At 38.7% G+C, this 19,371-nt stretch overlaps 1 long non-coding RNA gene across 2 annotated transcripts in view; it reads right to left on the reverse strand.

Annotated features, from left to right (window-relative positions):
* LOC117151060 overlaps nucleotides 1–11,070 on the reverse strand; it is a 36,227-nt gene extending 25,157 nt beyond the window's left edge. For both annotated transcript variants that reach the window (XR_004460804.1, XR_004460803.1), the window contains exons 1-2: nucleotides 10,588–11,070; nucleotides 6,504–6,508 (exon numbers count right to left, since the gene is read on the reverse strand). This is a non-coding gene — a long non-coding RNA (uncharacterized LOC117151060). The remainder of the gene's footprint in view (nucleotides 1–6,503; nucleotides 6,509–10,587) is intronic.
* Between the last annotated feature and the right edge of the window lie 8,301 nt (nucleotides 11,071–19,371).

Below are 19,371 nucleotides of genomic sequence, written 5' to 3' on the forward strand. Positions count from 1 at the left end.
AAAAACCAGATTCAGAATCTTAAGATACACTCTCTAAAATTGTGATATCCTGACATTATTTGTCTTAACTAGAATTGAATAAGTTTGCTATTGCACTCAACAATAATAGAAAACTATGGAAAAATATATGTTTTTCCTCAAAAGCGAGTGTGGGCTGTTAAAAAAAAATTGGCAAGTGAAAGTGGCATAGAAAAAATGGCAGAAAAAAGCGCAATCCAAATAATATTGCTCAGCTGGTCAAACATCTCGGCAGCTGTTGTTTCGATTTTGAATCTATTTTATGGGGGAACCGAATGTATTTTTATCGGGTCTACAGTAGGACAGGCAAATAAATTCAATTCGCAAGCCACTCCGAGTGTTGGTCGTAAAAATAACAATAAATCATTGCCATCAATCGAAGACGTAATCAACAGTGCGAAGATCATTAAATTTGTGTTATTATTTTGGCTTTAAGTTCCTCGCCGGCACTTTCACACATGCCCTGAAAGATATCTGTAATGAAACAGTTCTCAAATCCAATTGACACTTTGGACAATGCCAAATCAGAGCGAACTCAAAACAGACATGGCAACAGTGTTTGCCAAGACGGAAAATCCAATTAGGAAAATCACACAGAGTCAGCAAAGCGCGTAAAACCAAAAAGACCGCCACAAAAAAGTGCGAGGGGAAGCGTCACTTATCTACAGAGCTCCAGAGACACAGCAGGGAAAAACTAAAAAATAAACACCATAACAAAAAGAAAATAAAAAATAAAAACAAATCTCTTTTGCCTGTTTTGCATATTGAAATATCCTGCAAATAGCACAATATGTTTGCTGTCTGAGCGCAGCTGCTAATTTAACAACAGACAGATGGAAAGAAATATGATTAACCGCAGAGTAACGATACAAAATGGGTGTTGCAACTGGCAATCGGAGTGTGCAACTGCCAAGACAAGCCAAGCCAAGCCAAAAGCCAAAGCCGTGGCCATTGCATGATTTTTCCACTCATAATGAAACCGAAAGCAATGCAACCAACTGCTGCGAAAATCTCCTCAACGGCTTTGGCGTAAATTAACGTAAAATACTCGAAAGCAGTTAGGCCAAGACACCAGACACATTGTGCAGCCCCCATGGAGAGTGAGTTTGAAGTGCGGATTGGAGCTTAGCTCAGCTGGCAGGTTTATTTTTTTACCTTATTTTTTTGTTTTTAGCACAGCACACCTTGATTTACCTGCGCACAGTAGTCTCCTGCCTCCATCTCTATAGCAATCTCCGGCTACCGATCCCCCAAATCTGGCCAGCACGATCATTATGAGCAATGAACAGCATCTAAACGATTAAGCTCGGCGACTGGCAGCAGTTAAATTTGTCGCTGCCATACAATCTACCATCTATGAGGTATCCTAAGGTGTACAGAGCACGTGCAACACGCTGCCCATTTTGATGGATAGATAGATCCAAGCTAAGGGAAGGCTCGCCAGCTGCAGTAGCACTTTCAATACTCTTGTCCAAATACTAAAAAATCTGGATATAAAATACATCACGTTTTTTAAAAGCAAGCTATCGTAAAAAGGGACATAAAAGATTTATGACCAATTTAAACTGGCTGTTTAAATTGCAATTTTTGCATGCTCTGTAGCTCTGTCTGCTACATCCTTTCTACAAGTTTTACTGTTATATGTTGTTAGTTGTTAATTTTAGTTTTTCTTGCAAAATCAACTTGAGAAACGTTTGGAAAGTACTGTGTGCAAAATGCATACACTCATTAACACACTCATCGAAATCGAACAATGATTGCCAAAAGAGGCTAAAATAAAAATGTATAGAAATAACTCATTTTGTTGCCTGCCGTTCAGCAATTTACAAAACACATTTGTATCATTTTCATAAAAAATAAAAATTATGGTGCGCAGCGAAAACTATTTTCGTATACTTAACTATTTGATAGTTTGCATTTTTTTCCGCTCCCCTCCAGCGCCACTTCCACCCACTTTGACGCCTATTGGCGTGGTGTATTGCGAGTACGCCTACTTTTTACATCATTTATTATGTGGGCAAACTAATAATGAATGCGTTTTGGCCCAAAGAGGAGTAGATATCAGGTGGGGACTGGCAATATTGCATGTTTTCGAGTGGCACGCTTCGTTGATTACTTCTGCGTTAGTCGAATTACTCGGCTGCAACCAAAAAACCAAATGTATGATTCAATAAATCTCTCTTTGAGCCCATGTTTCGGCTTAAGTAGCCAACTTATGGCTACAATACTACTTTGCCTACAGATACACTTGTGTTTATAGCGAGTATCTGTGGGCGTCTTTACCATTTCGTGCGCTCGATGAGTGTCAAGAACTTGTCTTGGCCATAAAGAGAAACCGGCAGAAATGTGCACCAAATGCAACAGTCAAACAATTTTGATTTTAGCCTCCGAGTTTTTCTCCTTTTTTTTGCAAAAAAGTTTAACCAGTTTCCCCACTAGTTGACAGTTGGCAATTGAAGTCTTTTTATGGCAACTTGCAGAATGAGGAATACGTTAACTGTCTGACAGCCAAATGAAAGAGTAGGCCGCAGCTCAACCAAAGGTTGCGATCATGGTCCATGAGTGGCTTTGTCTTTCGTAGATAAAACAAAATTATTTAAGCATGATCTTCTATTTTTAGATATTGTAATGAAATATCTTCTTCACAAAGCCCATGAGCAAAGACAAAGTCAATAAACTTTGGATCAGGTTAACCATCCCACAATCGAAAAAAGTGCAACCATATAAACCCCGCTCTCAGAACGGGTTATAACTGATTCCGCACCGCGATCTCCAACTGATAACCCCCACAATACCAATTGCAAGTAAAAATTCGTAGCTCGGAAAGAACACAGACAAATCAATGATGGAAGTGCAGCAATAAATGAGAGAGAGATATATATACATAAGCTATAGACGTAGACTGAGGCGACTTTCAGCAGAGCATCGCCTATGAACCTGGCAACCGGTTTGGCTCCTCCATATAGACAACAAACAAATAGAGTAAAAAGCACAACCTGAGAGGCCATAAACCAAACGAGCGAGTTGCAAAGGGCAGGCCGCAAAGTACACAGCTCAAAACAATTTTTAACTGCATACCATACGTAATTAAGCCTATTAATATACTATTAAACCCAACAAAAAATTTAATATTTTCCTATGCCCATTGTTGTTATATTCCTATTAAAATCTACAGCATATCTTTAAAAGATATTATGATACAGTGTAGATTTTTCTCTGTGCAGTAGTAGCACTAAGAACTGCGACCAAGACTTTAGCCAGACTTGAGATACTCGCACTTTTGGGGTAGATACAAAATCGAGTTTCTCCGGCTCCAAGAGAAGACAAAAAAAGTCCAGGAGCTTGGAAGGAGGCTCGGGCCTTTTGGTCAATGACTGTCGGTGGAGAACTTGGAGTCCCCTCTGGTAACAGTTGACTTGACCATCATTATCATCATTCATTTTTCATGGCTGAGTGCCTGGCAGGCAGTTAGCTCTGATTGTTTACAGCTGCCGTAGTACAAGCCAAGATCTAAACAGGTTTCCAGCCCAGCTGTTAGCCCGGGTCCAGAAACCCAAGAAACTCAATATGCCCAGCGCACACACAGGATGCAGACAGCCGTCAAGTGGCCGCCTGGCTGCCTGGCTAGTTGTCCAAGGAGTCCAATGAGCCGATTTGCTTTGCGAACGGGTGCGGTTTGGTTTTGGCTTTGGGTCTGGGTCTGGTTCTGGGTTTGACTTGACCCAAAACGCTTCTCCAACTCACCGGTCTGCGGGTAAGAAAATGATGAAATTCTCGGGGCTTGTCTTTGTTCTCTTTTTTTTGTTGTTGTTTGGTTTTTTTCTTTTTTTTTTTGGTGCTGTTGCAACTCATTATTTTGCGGTTGAAGAGGCAACTTTTGTTATGGCGTTCAAGTGCATAAACATCTTCCTCTTCGCCTTTTTAAACGGTAAACGATATATACACTGATGTTGTTGTCATGGCAAAATCTCCGAGGCATTAATACAAGTCCAAAGTCTTAGTCAGAGATCTCCACTGAGATGAAAGCGGTTTGGTTCTTGTGGGTGATGAAATGTGATGATCGTATTTGCGGTCACCAGTGAGGGGGGCACTGAAAAAGAAGCTAACGGAACACTCGTTTTTCTTAAATTTATGGCGGACTGAGCGAGAAGCGGAAGATACATTTACAGCGCGTTTCAGTGAGAAAAGATATAAAAGTTTATATCTCAAATAAAAGTATTTGCACAACAAGCTTTGACAAACTAACTAAATGCACTTTTTCTATAAATAATGGTTTATACAACCTCATTCATATGTATAGAGGTCTGTAAATGAGAAATTATTTTATTTATAGTTTCTGTTGGCCAAGAAACTTCATTTCCGTACCATGATTTCCATTGCTGTCAGTTTTAATTAAAGTTAATTTACTGCCCAAAAGCCGGGTATTCAAAATTTCAATTAATTATGAATAGAGATGATAACGAAGTAGAATGGAGTTTAATTATACAATCAGCTAATCAAATCACATTGCTGAGTCATACTACAGAAAAAAAAGTTTCTCCGCAGCTTGGAAATACCATTTACACTTTCTGGAATCTCGCACAAGAAATTCAATCCATATTCAATCCAATTCAGTCATATCGATGCAAGCCCACAAGCCCGGCTTTAAGATATGTAAGTTTTTCAATTTACCGCGATTTCCATATTCTTTGACAAATTTCGTTGCCAGGTGGGGGGAAAAACTTAATTAGGCGTCTCTCTCTTGTTTGCTGGTGGGCAGACTACTGCTCACCTGCCTCCTCCTCACCGGCTTTTCCGCCATCGACAACGCCTCGTCGTGTGTTTGAGCTGGTTGTGTAATCGCTGGAGCTAAGCAAGAAAACAAAACAGTCTTGGGCCTGACACCGCACTAGGTAGATAGATTAAAGGAAATACAAAGAAAATTCAAGAAATCTTAAAAAACAGTACAAGTTAAAGCAAATTTGACTGTACGAAAACATGCAAAAATGAGCTATGTATTATAATGAGCTATCCAAACATAATTACTAATTTTCTAAGCAACATAAGTCCATGTATCTTAATTAATTTAAGCTTCTCCAGCAAGTATCTTAAGGTTGAAGCAGACATCTAACTACTCTATGGAGTTTCACCCAACTAATAAAATATTCCTCGCCCCGTCTAGACAAAATCCAATGCCAATCAACATTGCTATCTAGCCAAGGTGTTAACATTAGAAAAAACTGCAAATAAATAAATAATTAAGCAGTAATTACATCTGAACGGTTGACAGGGAGAAAATGCAAATCACAAGCTTCGACATGAAAAAATTGTCGACTAATTACAAAGAATCTTACGACAAAAGTGTAAGTGATAATTAGAAAGAGGGAGGAAGGCAGGCAGTCAGGCAGAGAAGCGGAGACGGAAAAATAAATCAAAGAGCAGTAGACAGAGCGTCGATGATTAAGAGTTAATTACAGCATTTAAAAACATTGCCGATTTCACTTTTTCTAATGCAAAACAAAATTAAAAACAAACGCTTCAGACTTGACCCACTTATCAAACAGAGTGACTAAGTCAGAAGAGAACCGAGAGTTGAATAAAATTGAAAACCAAAATATCCAAAGTGTGTACTTGGCTCGCAGAGTTGGCTCATCAAGTGCGTTACGCCCTCGTGCGTATTTCTCTCACGACCAAGACCCAATTTTCGATGACAAAAAGAAAACGAATTCTCATTGAGTCAACATATTGAATGTCTGCTATGCGTGGTCTCGATTACAATGGCAGAAGTTGAAAAGCAGCCAGAAAATCTAACAAAGATCTTGCCGGCAATTATACATAAACTACAAGCATGAGCACATATGTTTCTATAAAAAAAAAAGCAGTGGCCTTAAACACGCAAATCTCGTTGGACTTTTGCCTAGGTTTCTGCCCACTGCCTTCGGTGCACTTGAAGTAGTTCATCGAGGTGTACCACCTACGAAAATATGTGTCTTTAACATGGAAAGTCCATCGAAGGTCTCCTTTCCCTTGACGAAACTATCTGCGGTGTAGCATTGGGGGGAAATTCCTCGAAATCTTTTAGGAGAATACAAATTTAGCATTGAGATTTAGACACTTAACCGTGTTAAATCATAATTGGTTGTCAACTCGGAGTCTTGGTTTTTCCTGACGCTTTTGTTAATTAAATAAGTGCGTGAATGATGTCGTCCCATAATCAATTTCAATTGAAGGTGTCAACCTAGGCCCAACTGAAATAGAAACTGACGTAGGCAGACTTAATTGCTTGCCAGATGAAAATTCGCCCAGAGATCGAAATTCGCGTGGTGAGAGATAAATCAAGGCAGCTCATTTAACAAAATTGGTACAATAAAACTGAATATTCCGGTATTTAACATTGGTCATTCCAATCATTCTAATTTAATCCAAAGCTTACCCAATTGACAGGAATCTTGCTATTATCCCGTCACCAAAACCTTAATCACAGTTGAGTAAACAGATCGACTCACCGAAACTGCAAATAGAAATGAAAAAGGGAAATTAAGATATTGTTCTAGGTAATTTGTGATTAATTGCTTCGACAAAGTGCTCATGAGCTAAAGGAAATGCCATTTTCAGTATTTGCCTGAGATCTACTCCAAGCTAGTCAGTCATGTGCAAATTTTGCCAACTCTAGTAGCGGTTATTTCGCTAACGAACGGCTATCTGCTTCGTTTATCTATCTAATCAATAGCAGATATGCTATGGAAATCAGGCATTAAATTTACATATCCAGTTTCCCACTCCGCACAAAATATTTGCAGCCACATTTCTTCCCAGCGACACTTGGCTACAGCAATTAACTAATGTTTCTTTTTATTTTATCGCTATCAAGCTCAGAGATAAAGAAAAACTATGAACTGATAATAATTGACCCTGATAAGAATATTGAGTGTTGGCAGAGAAGGAAGGAAACAGAGAATCAGCATTAGAATTAAGTAGCACGTTTTTATACGTATAGCAACAATCAGCTGATTCTTTCCAGTAGTTTGAGCTTAGGCTAGATCAAGAAACCCTATAACTACATAGCCGCGCTAGATATACTATATAATACTATAGGCGCATGTTTCATATGAAAATACTGAGAGAACTGTGACGCACTGCGCTCCCAATGGCTCAATGCTAAATTTAACAATAGAGAAGAAAATGTGTAGAAAACCAATTATTATTTTGCGTGTGTCGTCTCTCCCCACAAGTTTTTGTGTTGAATAATCAGCTGATCGCACATCTCTGAGAGACACCTGCTCAATCGGTCTTGTTTTCTTAGCTTGGTGGGGTTTTCTCGCGGGATTCATCTCGAAATTCATTGGAATCGTAAAGTTTGTCACCAAATTTAGGCAGAAGTCCACAAACGCCGTGCCTTCAGCTTTCTTCAACCAGTTTTTTCTCTGTGATAACCAGCGCGATTTCTCATCAATGACGTAGAATCAGCAGACAGAACCGGTGTTTTGTCGTATTGCGACTCCGGTGTTGGTGATAAGGCGTTGGTTATCTGATATAGTGAAGTTCAATCATTCCTTAACTACAAATAACCCCTTTTTTGTTTATTTCAGTAGTCTTTCAAAATGCCGTCAATAAAATGTTTATATAGAAGGTAGAACTTTTGCACTTTGGTTCAGTTTGGTTGTCCGTTTTATTCTATTGATAAAACGGGTGAGTGTTTAGGCATTTGACATGTGTGTCTAAGTGTTAAAATTGAACAGTCTGTACTTGAAAGTCAAGTAGCCATGGTCGGAATTTTTCTTGTTTACTCAAGGGACTCAAATTGATTCAAGTACTCGTCTTAGTTTGGGAACATTAGATCGAGGCAATGACCCAAAAAATAAACATTCTTCGGGTAGGTCCGTTTACGTTTGCACATAAACAACATTTTAAATAGTAGATAATATAACACAATCTTATAGGACTATGTAAATATTTAATCTAGTCTAATAAACTGATGGATAAACGGATGTATTAATGTTTTGAGATCACTTCACTTTTATTTAGTACGGATTCCTCCCACATTTCATCGGGAATACTTCACATATTCTTCGTTCTTAACAGCCACTCACCATTTTCAGTTTGATAGTTTTTCTTTTTCTTTATTGCCACATTTCATGCAAATTGGTTTGGCCCCTCGAGGGTTGGTTGGGGTCACCTAACGGCTCTTTCATCGCTGTTTATTTGCCCAGACCCAAAAGTTACTCGACTTCTCTTGAGACGAGGCCGCATAAACTTTTGCGCACTTCATAAAAAATTGCGCAAAACAAGGTAAACAATGAAGAAAACTACAAAATAAATACTTATAATAATAACATTTTAGGGTCCGTTAGGAAACCCCTTGTGGGCCAATGTGGGTTACTTTTTTATGACACTTTACCCCAGGCCGGGTGAGGGATATGAATGTATGAAGATCCATATGTAAATTTTGCTACTTGGCGTAGGAACAAACGAATCACACCTGAGGGCATCGCATAATTGTGTCACTGTGAGTGAATTTCATTAGAATTTCTGAGCAGGCTTTCATCGGAACCAGCCAGCACAAAAAAAGTCATTTAATTTTCTGCCCTGAATTTGCATAAGCTGATGAGTTTTGCTTCTGTCTCGAGTAAATATTTACAGATATATAAAATTGGAGTTTGAATAACCCAGACAGTTACTACGAAATAAGTGCAATACCTAACAAATTTTCTATATACAAAAGAGTAACATGGCCTTAAGCATTCGAGTTTAATTAATTGCGTTTCTCAAATCCAATTAGCACCCAACGTAAACTTTCGAATGCTGAAATGTAAAGATCGTTTGATAACCTTCTCATGGAAATGAAAGATGAGTTTCGGAACCCCGAATGGACGGATTTTTCGGGGCTGCGGGCAAAGACAGAACATCACTTTAGTGAAATGGAAAGCTAAAAGCAAAACAAAAGCCCACAAAACGTGTTGCAAATTGTATGCAGGCCAGGCAACCAAACAAACAAAAAAATTTAAACAGACACTCTGGAAATGATTAACAAAACCGAAAAGATTAATAGCGATGGTTAGGCGACCTGAGACAACCACGCGTTGATTAGCCGGCCCTAGGGCAACAAGCAGCGAGGAAAGTATCTGAAAGATACATCTGGGAAACTGCGCTAAGTATCCTAAAGATACGAAACAGCTTGTCGATAAATTTCTCTGCATCGTGTATTTTTTCGCTTTACATCTCAATTCGATTTCGTGAGGAACTGGCCAGTTTTAATGTGAGCCAGCTTATTCTAAACTTCATTTAGGTCCGCAGATCGTTATCAGTCCCCCAAATCGCAAATTGGTTGGCATTATAAATTAGTCTGGTCTCAAAAGCTCTTCGCTTTGTACCAATTCACTACTGGCTAGTGTTCTTCTCTGTTTTATATTCCTCTATTGATTGTTCTTGAAATATGTTGACTTTGAAAAGCAGAAGCAAAAAATAGAACAAAATTAGAATACGAAATCCGTTTATGTCTATCCTCGAGCAGAATCTTTGAGTAGACTATACGGGCAAAAGGTCATTAAATCGATATTTGCTTTTAGGAATACAATGTTAATGGTATTTTATGTTTATAAAGGTATGTATGTATAGAATGGAAAAGAAGGCCTTATAAGAAGCAAGATCTGTATAGATTTCCTCATATTTGATAACAGGTGTCATATAAGTACGGACAGACGTACTTTCTCATTCTAAAAATTAATCTCATCTGCCGGCTGGCGAATTACGATTTTGTTTATAAACACTCGAGAGCGTTTTAAGAGAGAGATTAGCGGATTTTGCGTGAGAGCAAACATTTGTCAAAAAGTGTGATATAATACTTAATTCAGCACACGATTAATACAAGCGATAATTTACACTTAATGTCAATGTACTCGACGAGTGTGTAAGTCAGAATTAATTTATATTGTTTTAAATGGAGTAATCAGCATCAGCTGAGATCGCTACTAAAGATTATCAACGTGCCAACAAAGTATAAACATATATATGAATGTATGTATGTGCCTAGGTTTGTTTCCGCGCCGTATGGTGATTTCTTTATAAAACAAAACATTATAAAATATAATTTTATGGATTATAACACGTGGACTATACCATAATAAATAAACAATGTGCCGCTTTCTTCTTAGAACTGTTAAGTTATTTTAATTGAGTTTTATTCGTTTTGATTAGTTAAAAGAAGTGTTTGAGGTTTTAAGTATTAACATGATGTAACGTTTCTAACTTCTCTTCCTTTCATATCTCATTTATATTTCTATTCATTTATTAAAATCCCATAACTACTCAGTTTCCGCTATAGATATCCGTCACTTTTGTGCTCAGATTTCAGCGGTTCGCCGCTCTCAACTTCTATTTATTGCCAAGGACATTATTGCAGAAGTTCTCACGCACACACACTCTCTCAGTTCGGCATCCTTGATGCTGCACAACTCCCTCACATCTCTCGCGATGTTGTTGCTTTTCGAAGGGGTGGGAAAGAGAAACTCCACGATGTGTATACCTTTATGACAGACCAAATTCATACGTATGTACCTTCATACATATTCTATACGTATGTATATTTCGTACCTTCTTTCGTCTTAAATCAGCGGATCTCTGTTTTGGTTTCTGGTTTTCTCAATTTTCTTGCACACCAAAATCACCGATATTTCTGTTATTTGTTAAACTGTTAAACACTTTAGCATAGACTCTTTGCAATGCTAATTATTAAAGGGGTTACAATAAATTGTAATTAAATTTTATTATTTTAGCGGGATTTGTGTTAGCTGGCTATTCCATTCATTGAACAAAAAACGCGTCTGGCTTTGATTTACCGTTGTGCTGCGACGAATTTCACTTTCGACTCGCGAACGATTTGAATTGGATTGATTTGGTTTTGTGGAGGGGGCTATGTTATTCGAATTCGATTCCGTGTTTTGAACGCCTGCAGTTCTCTAAACGAGCCTCAAACAATGCGCCCGTACAGAAAATATTGAACCTCGCTGGTTATTCCAACTCGTCCGCTCCGCACAACCGCACAAGCGCGATAATTTGAACCGAATGGCAAGACAGAAACCGAATTCGAGTGGAGCAGCTGCAAAGCAAAACCAGAAAGCAAACGCACCCCGAGCGTCAGAGATGCGTCGTTGCGGCGAAAAAAACCCGTTTCTGGCGGGGAAATGTACAAGCAAAAGCTGAAGAACTAAGAACTGTGTGAAACTGACCTATGTTTAGTTTTTGTTGATATGCTGTATACTCTAAGTACGTGTACGTACTCTGGGGTTTTTTTATTTAGTTATCTGTCATAATGTTTCAAATTTTCATTATTGTCCATACAAATATATAGAAACATTTCTTTATAAATACATAGATGTATATATGCATTTACAAATATCTAAGTAAAGTAATAAAATTGTATTATTATTTTTCAACGATATGTTGTATCAAATATGTTTCATTTGTCCTTGTAAAAGCTATTAATAAATGCACATAATCCATAAATATTTATAATTAGCCATCTAGCTGGTTACCGCCAAAGAATTGCCATTACTGCTGGCTGAGTAATAACAAACTGAGAGAATAAAAATTGGAGAGTGGAGAGTGTTGTGTTTTTTCAGAAAATGTTGCTTGAGCAATGTTAACTTAACAGAGCTGCTGTCATGGAGAGTTTATTTTAGTTAGTAGTGTAGTTAACAGCGCTGCGGGAGGTTGCCACAAAAGTCGCACTGTTAAGTGAACTGGACTTCTGTTATCATTCGTTCATTTTCGAACGAGCCCCAATAATAACATAATAAATTACTAAAGTTGATATAAAGCCGGAACTGCTTTGGCTTGACTTAATGTCACCACTGATAATGCGTCAACAAGACAAAGACTTGGGGTCTCGCAATCTTCTGCGGCACATTTCAGTTCTTATCAAAAAAAAAGAAGAATAACCCAGAAAAAATAACCAGCAGCCGCAGCAACAACAACGTTTTGTTTATTCAATTTACAAGATGCCAACAGCTGGGACTAGAAATCAACCGATGCAGCGACTGAAACTATCCGAAGTTGCTGAATCCCTAACTAAATTTATGTTGAATATATATCTGCATGCTCTTAAAGATAAAATAATTTAAATAAATACTATACATTTATAAAAACTTCTTTTTGGTTTGGCCATCAGATACGAAACCGCTTGCAACTTTCTGATTACAATACAAACGTCTCCCGCAAGTAAGAACATTCTTTTCAAGAGTATAAGAAAAGCAATCCCCAAGAAAACAAGAAACCAAAACAAGCTCACAACTTCACAAGAGAGAAGATCGGCTGGAAAATTATTGAGGATGCCGCTGGAATATTTATCAAACGAAATCGATGATAAAACGCGATGAAGACATATGGTTTACCCGACTTCAAAATCGACATGATGTCGACATGACGGATTGTATCGCCCACATATGAAAACGGGGTCTGTCTCGAAGTCTGCGAAAGTTAAGAAAAATAAACCAGAATGAGAACGGGTGGAGAAATTTTAGAATTTAATAAATATAAGTTTCGAATTATTTTCGAATGAAATTAAGAACTTGTTAAACTGATCCTTAGCCAGCCGCTGTTCCTTGTAAACATTAAGAACAAACATAGTGACACATTTTCAACTTATTGTTGTACAACTTGCCGTATGGAATGGCCTTCCATCTAGAACTCTCCCACAACTCGCTGTTGTTGCCCCAACATCAACTTGAGGTTGTCAGAGACCTGAATCTTTGCACATCAACAGATCCGCCCGGGCCAAAAACGCCTTTTGAATGATAAGTCAAAACTGCGGAAAATGAGAAAGAAAAACTTAAAGACAAGCACCCAGTTCCATTAGGGCGACCAAGGGAGCTATGGACCCCAGAGCAATGTTGAACGTTTTGGACATATCTTTCGTTTACAACATTTACGACAGGAAGAAATCCATCAACACGATTCTTTTGGTCTAGGCCTGCCTTCGGGCCAAAAGACTTTCCACAAGAAAAGGCCAAAAGAGTGAGAGAAAAAACATGAAATAAAAGTTGCATTCAACACTCGCTTTCTTTGCGAGTCATGTTGTAATGGTCGCTCAAGGGCCTACAGACGACTGGCCGACCCTTTAGCATTAGTTAAGCCATACACTGAAATAAAATGTTTAAATAAGTTGCTATCAACTCTTTTTAATGTTTTTACGATGAAAATAAACAATTCCAAAAACAACAGTCGTCGCATATGTACACAATATATTTAAGAAAAGGTGAGCTTAGAATGATATAAACAACTATTGTTCCAAGTGCATTTGCACCCCATCCTTAACCACCAAAGCACATTTTACACTGTCACGGGAAATTATTTGTTTAACATGCACGGCGCGTTTAAAATTACATGATAATGAGCAGCGTTTATCAAAAAAACATAACAAAAATCAAGGCAAACCAATGGGTGTGCTGCAACCGAGGGGATTATGGACCTGTGCAGCTGCATTGCAGATCCTACGCAACTTTCAGCCTCCACTTGGTTTCTTCTTGATTACAAGTATATTTAGCTGCCTGTCTGGGGTCGTCGTCGGGGTCTTGATTCAATCGAACGAGCGACGAGACAACGATCCCCCCTTTTTTTCGCTACCCCGCCGAAGACCCACGCCCCTGGGCAATCATTGGCGCTGGCCAGCCAGCCCGTGATGTCTGGCGACCTATGCTGATTTCTCGGAAAGATGGAATTATGATATTTCTTGTGGTCACTCGATGATGAGTTGCCATTGTCTCATCGCTACTGGTAGCGAAGAAAAGAACTTCTGGTTTCTGTTGATTCTTCCACGGATGCCTCCCACTCTCACAAAATGAATGGTAGACGGGCGGTTTATAACTTAATTGGAGCGATCGGAGGAAATATTATAATTGGACCACACTGCAGTTTGAAATGTTCGCTTGAAAAGGTGAAGAAGGAGGAACTCTAAAATTAGTAATAATTAATTTTAATTCTTCATTTTTGTTTAGTCACTTAATGATGAATTCATTTCTAAATAACTATGAGAAGGTATTAGAGCTTCGATTATTTATGCTGGGTACCTTAGATTAAACTATACACTATGACCCTTTGATCTTAATCACAAACTAACTATCTTTTACATCACAGATTCCATTAAAGTGACTCACTCCTTGTCTGATTCGCACTCAAATTATAATGGGATAATTAAAGCTCATTACGATCAGGGAACGGGAAAAACTTTTTGCCAAAAGAGTCCGTCTCCAGACAGTGTTCCACTTCCTTGGCTCTGGCTCCATAAATATCCGAGTCGGCAGCGTAACGTAAATCTTCATTTAGTCTGGCTTGTTCCGAACTTTCCCTTTCCCCAGCTCCTTTCGAACTCCCCCAATCCGAAAGTTACGCCCTTCGTGGATAGTTGCTTGAGCCCAAGTAAAATTATATCTGCTCGCCACTCTGCAAATGTTGACAATTAATCACAATGAGTATGGGTACGGGTGTACAGTGCGCGCCAAGTCGTTAGCTCCGCTGGAATGCCCTATACCCAAGTACTTGATTATAGGGGTAACAATTTATTAGCTAATTGAGTTTAATAAGTGTGTAAATATTTATGGGAATAAATAAATAGTTTCCCAAATTTGTTTACTAATTTCATACTACTACTTTTAATAATCTATTTATTATTTGTTGCAGTTTTGGCTCTGTACCTTACTCATACTTTTACGGTCACTCTGTGACGAAACGCACTGCACTCACTCGGTCCGGTTTATAATTTACTCGACTCGAGATACCAATCCGTAGGCTCCACCCCTTCGCACTTTCCGACACACCCATGCTCCATCCGCACTTGAAGACTTGAACTTAATCGCCTCAGAAAGTGGAGATAAGACTACCAAATCCCCCCATTTCCACTGCCCGGCTCTCATTACCGAGTAACGGTTGATGCACGCATAAATTAATTATTTCACAGGGCAATCAACGAATCAAATCCGAATCTCTCGAACTCGATCAGAATGCTAATGGCCAGATTCAGAACCAAAATAGAAATAGAAATGAAATGGGGAAGAGTAGCTCAGCGAAGAAATGTTTTGGTAATGTAAACAACTGATCAATGTGTTGGCGATAAGATACTCTTGAAACTAAGTTCTATATTCCGAAACGAATCTCAAGTACCCAGAACCGGTTAAGCTGGAAGTCCATGACAGCAACGCATCAAACATTAAGACTAGGGTCAAAGTCCATCCATGGGAAATCAAAGTGAAAAACGGTCTTTAGGATGAAATATGTTAAAGTTCTTCGGGGTAATGAGCAGCATGGTGGGAAATGTTCAAGAGCAATATAATAAATTCCGTTATGTGTGGCAAGTTGATTTATTGGGGGTCAGCCTTAGCCCTCTTCAAAATGGCAATCAAAAAATTTTCCATCTTTGACTGCAACTGCTGTATGGGAAGCTATTCACCCAGTAATTCGATATCATGCTCTACGCACATCAAAAGTTATGGGTAAGGGAAAATAACGAGTTGATTTGATTTTTCACGACTCGAGTCGTGTCAACGAGTCGACTCGTTGGTATCACAAATTGAGCGAAAAGAATAAAATTGCGATTTTATAAGGCAATCTAGGTTTCAGGATGTATACAATTGCAAGAGGCATAGCTTTAAGATTAAGTATCCAAAGATATTTATGATTGTAATCAGTTAACTAATCACTTTTCCAATTATGTTTCCTCATCACTTGTTACAGCCTTCGCGCTCTTCCTGATCTTGAATAATTCAAATTTGAATACGAACATGTATCGGCGCAAAAATAGTCTTCGCCACTTGACCTACTCTCTGTGCAATTGGCGTAATTAAAACCTTCGAATAGAGGTCTTTAAGTTTACAGTCCAGAAGGCACGAACAACAAGTGCGACCCAGACATAGACCTTACACAATCGCCAGGGGGAGATCAACCAAGCGATCCCGAGCACCGACCGACCCACATACCATTTACGGGCCAAAAATATGAAAATGGGAAAATTACTACATTTTCTCGGTACGAGCAACATAATCGCAAAGTAAGTGAAATTTTTCACTTTGCCCAAGTTGATTTGCGTCATTCCAAAGGTCGCTTTCTGTACACCCTAATGGGTTAATTACGGATCAAGGGTTAAGCTGCTCGCAAAGGTTTTTCCAGCATGCCACTCTCGCTGTTTTTTATTACAACTTTTAAATATTTGCCTTTTTCAGTCGACGTACTGGCGTAAACACGAGGAAAATAGAATGCATCGTAAAGTGTTCTCACTTTCGGGTGGCATTCTTCTGCTCTAAAATAGCGTAAAATTAGCCTAAAAGCGCATAGAAGCCTTCACTCCCACGGTTCGTTCACTCAACAACTCGGAAACTATAAAATGCACGCGTTGCAGTCTAAGCAAAAAAACAAAAAAAAAAACAAAAAACAAAAGATTTTTCTACAGGCTCGTGCAACGCAAACAGCCAGGGCAAAATACATACATTTTTCAGGCACGCACTCGTATGAGCCAGATGGTTCGAAAAACTTTTCCGAGGCGGGAAAAGCGTGAAAATAACGGCGCCATATAGGGTTGGATATTATGATCTGAGGAAACTGTGTGAAAACGTAAAAAAGTGCAAAAATAAACAGGGAAAATTGGGGATTTCTTGGGGCAGAATCGGGTAATCCATGATAATTTAAATTGTTTTTGAATTTTCACTCTTATAATAAGGCTTTGTATAAAATCAATGCATTGGCCAGCAATTTCCTTGATTTTTTTTAATAGTGAAAAATAAAGTGCAATTTCCCGTTTGACAGTAAAAATATTTCACAGATTCAGGTCGAATGAGAAGAAAAGGACTGAGATTAAAGTCCAAGCCAAATGCTAACCCATTCAATTTATGTGCATTTTACGAGCTTTGTATATCAATTTCAGAGCGGGGAAATTGAAATGCGAAATTCACTCCAGAAAATTTAGCAACAAATACAGAACGACTCGGGAAAAATGCTTGCGAAATTTATTTACAAGCTGAGCCACCTTTTGCATATGTGTGTGTGCGTGGGTCGGGCAACCTTGAACTTTTGCTAGTGGCAGGCGGAGATTCAGCCGAAAGTGACCCAACCTCCTAGTCCTAATGAATACCCATTAATTATAATGTGCACTCATTTGAGGGGTGTGCGGGCAGGGGCATCGCAGCACCTCATCTGGAATTAATGAGCTGCTACTACTGATGCATCATCAGTACATCAGTAGCCAAAAGGGGGGAGTCTGCTCCATCCCAGCTATATGTATGTGTATGTACATCTTACGCCTTTCGATGCGGCTCCCTGTCTTTCTGTCCCTCCGTGTTTGCAAATGTCAGACACTCAATCACGTGCGGATTGCCAAGATGCGACAGACTAAATGTGGGCAAATCGAAGAACAGACCAGCCTCTTTTCCGACTTCCCTTGGGATTCATCTGTCAGTGGCAGGCTATTAAGAAATAGTAAAGATATGCAAAGCCAGCTAATGATTGATGTATAGGGATATAAAAGAACGGCGAGGATAGCAAACTTGAAAGGCGGATTTGGCCTGCTTAAGTGGTGTAGAATCTCTACGTCTTCGGAATTGACCACATATTGAAATTATATTAAAATGATCTATACAAAACAAATTAATAAAACCCTTAAAAATCATTTCTCAATTTTAATGTCATTAATTTTAATGCTACTTTTCCTCACAGAATGCCCATTCTATATTTTCACATTAAGCGACATCAATAAATTGGTCATCTCACTCAAAAGCGCATAAAATGTTTCATAAATTTTCAGCGAATTCGTTTATACTTCCATATAACAATCTCTTAATTGAGACACTTTTCGTTGACCGGCAATGAAAAAAGGAAATTAATTCTTGGAATGCTTTATACACCTGACAAATTGTAAGGAGAACAAAAATACTCAGAAATACAAGAGAATATCCAAAGATGATTCAATATATTTAAAAACGTTTTTCCCTTGTTATCTTTGCAGTACGCGGAAGGCGGTTTCGTATGAAAATGGCCAGCTGAGATTTCGTACGTATGTACATACATATGTATCTCATGATATATTTCACATTACTCAATTAATTTGGTGGATAGCCGGACGGGAACGGTGCCAAACAAAGCACAAGGAAATGGGAAATCGCCGGGAAGGTCAGCAACCTGAATCCGGGGGAGAGATCTCGCTTTTGCCTATTAATCAACAAGTGGACGAGTGTGACATGTCCAGGCAGGCGCGGCTCACACTTTATGAATCGACGGCATTGTGAGTAATTTATATCATATGTATTATATTATATTATATATATATCTATCCAAGCGAATAACGCACATGGCTTTTCGAGTCACGCAAAAGTTTTGTCCAACACTCAGAGTCATTGAACGTCCAAGGCGGAAATCACAGAGAGTTCGATAAAAAACGGAAGTCATCGCATTGTAAAGGATAGCAAGTAAAAGTATCTTATGGACAGATTGCATGCCAGCAAACTGCTGCGAACAAAATATTCCCTGTCCAGGAGTGAGAAATGAGGATTGGGCGATCGGACGATGGAGCTACGAGGTTTGCGTGCCAAGCTTTTCCAGCTAAATTAAATTATTAAAGAGTCTGCCGGGCCAAAAGGTGGGAGCAGGCAAAACTTATTGCCGGCTTTCACACGCCACAAGGGAAATGCTCTTTGTTGTTAAATTTTAAAATAAGTATTTATTTTCTATGGAACATTTTCAATTTTATTCATTGTTTGTTAATTGTAAAGCAAATCAAGTCAGTTACATCCCAGTTATTCAGTCGCTCATCAGCATTATTGATTTATATAACGCTAACTTAAATAATAGGCAAATATATAAAAAGCTCAACTTTTCTTATCTAAAATGAAATAACTCATCAGTTTTAATTAGTTTGAAACTCTTTCCTGCATGGGAATTCCCTCCTATTTATCGGAGGAGTTACCACGCGAACTGCAACAATTAACAAACTTTGTCCAGCTGCCAAAAAAAAAAAAAATCAAAAAACTGTATGTATATTTAATGCTGAAAAGTGCCCAAAGAGCGTTTACCAAAATTATTAGAGTGCGTCAACACTGGCCAACAACAAGTCTAATGGGCAATAGATGTTCAAATTTGTTGTTGCTGCGCCGGCATTCGTTGCCCAAAATTGTGATCATTGACCGTCACGCCTGACGCCCCAAAAAAAAAAACGCTTTCCAAAATCGTGTGCCGTATGTTGAGTATGTTGAGTGGGTGGCAAGCGATTGTTTGATTTCAAAGAGAAGGAAAATGAATTCGGAGAATAAACTAGATGGGATTTGCATTTCTATTGGCATAACAAAGTTATGATACAGGTTGCACAGAGATACACGGATGGGAGTGCGCCATGGAAAATTA

Source organism: Drosophila mauritiana, chromosome 2L (genome assembly GCF_004382145.1).
Source record: "Drosophila mauritiana strain mau12 chromosome 2L, ASM438214v1, whole genome shotgun sequence".
NCBI lineage: Eukaryota > Metazoa > Arthropoda > Insecta > Diptera > Drosophilidae > Drosophila > Drosophila mauritiana.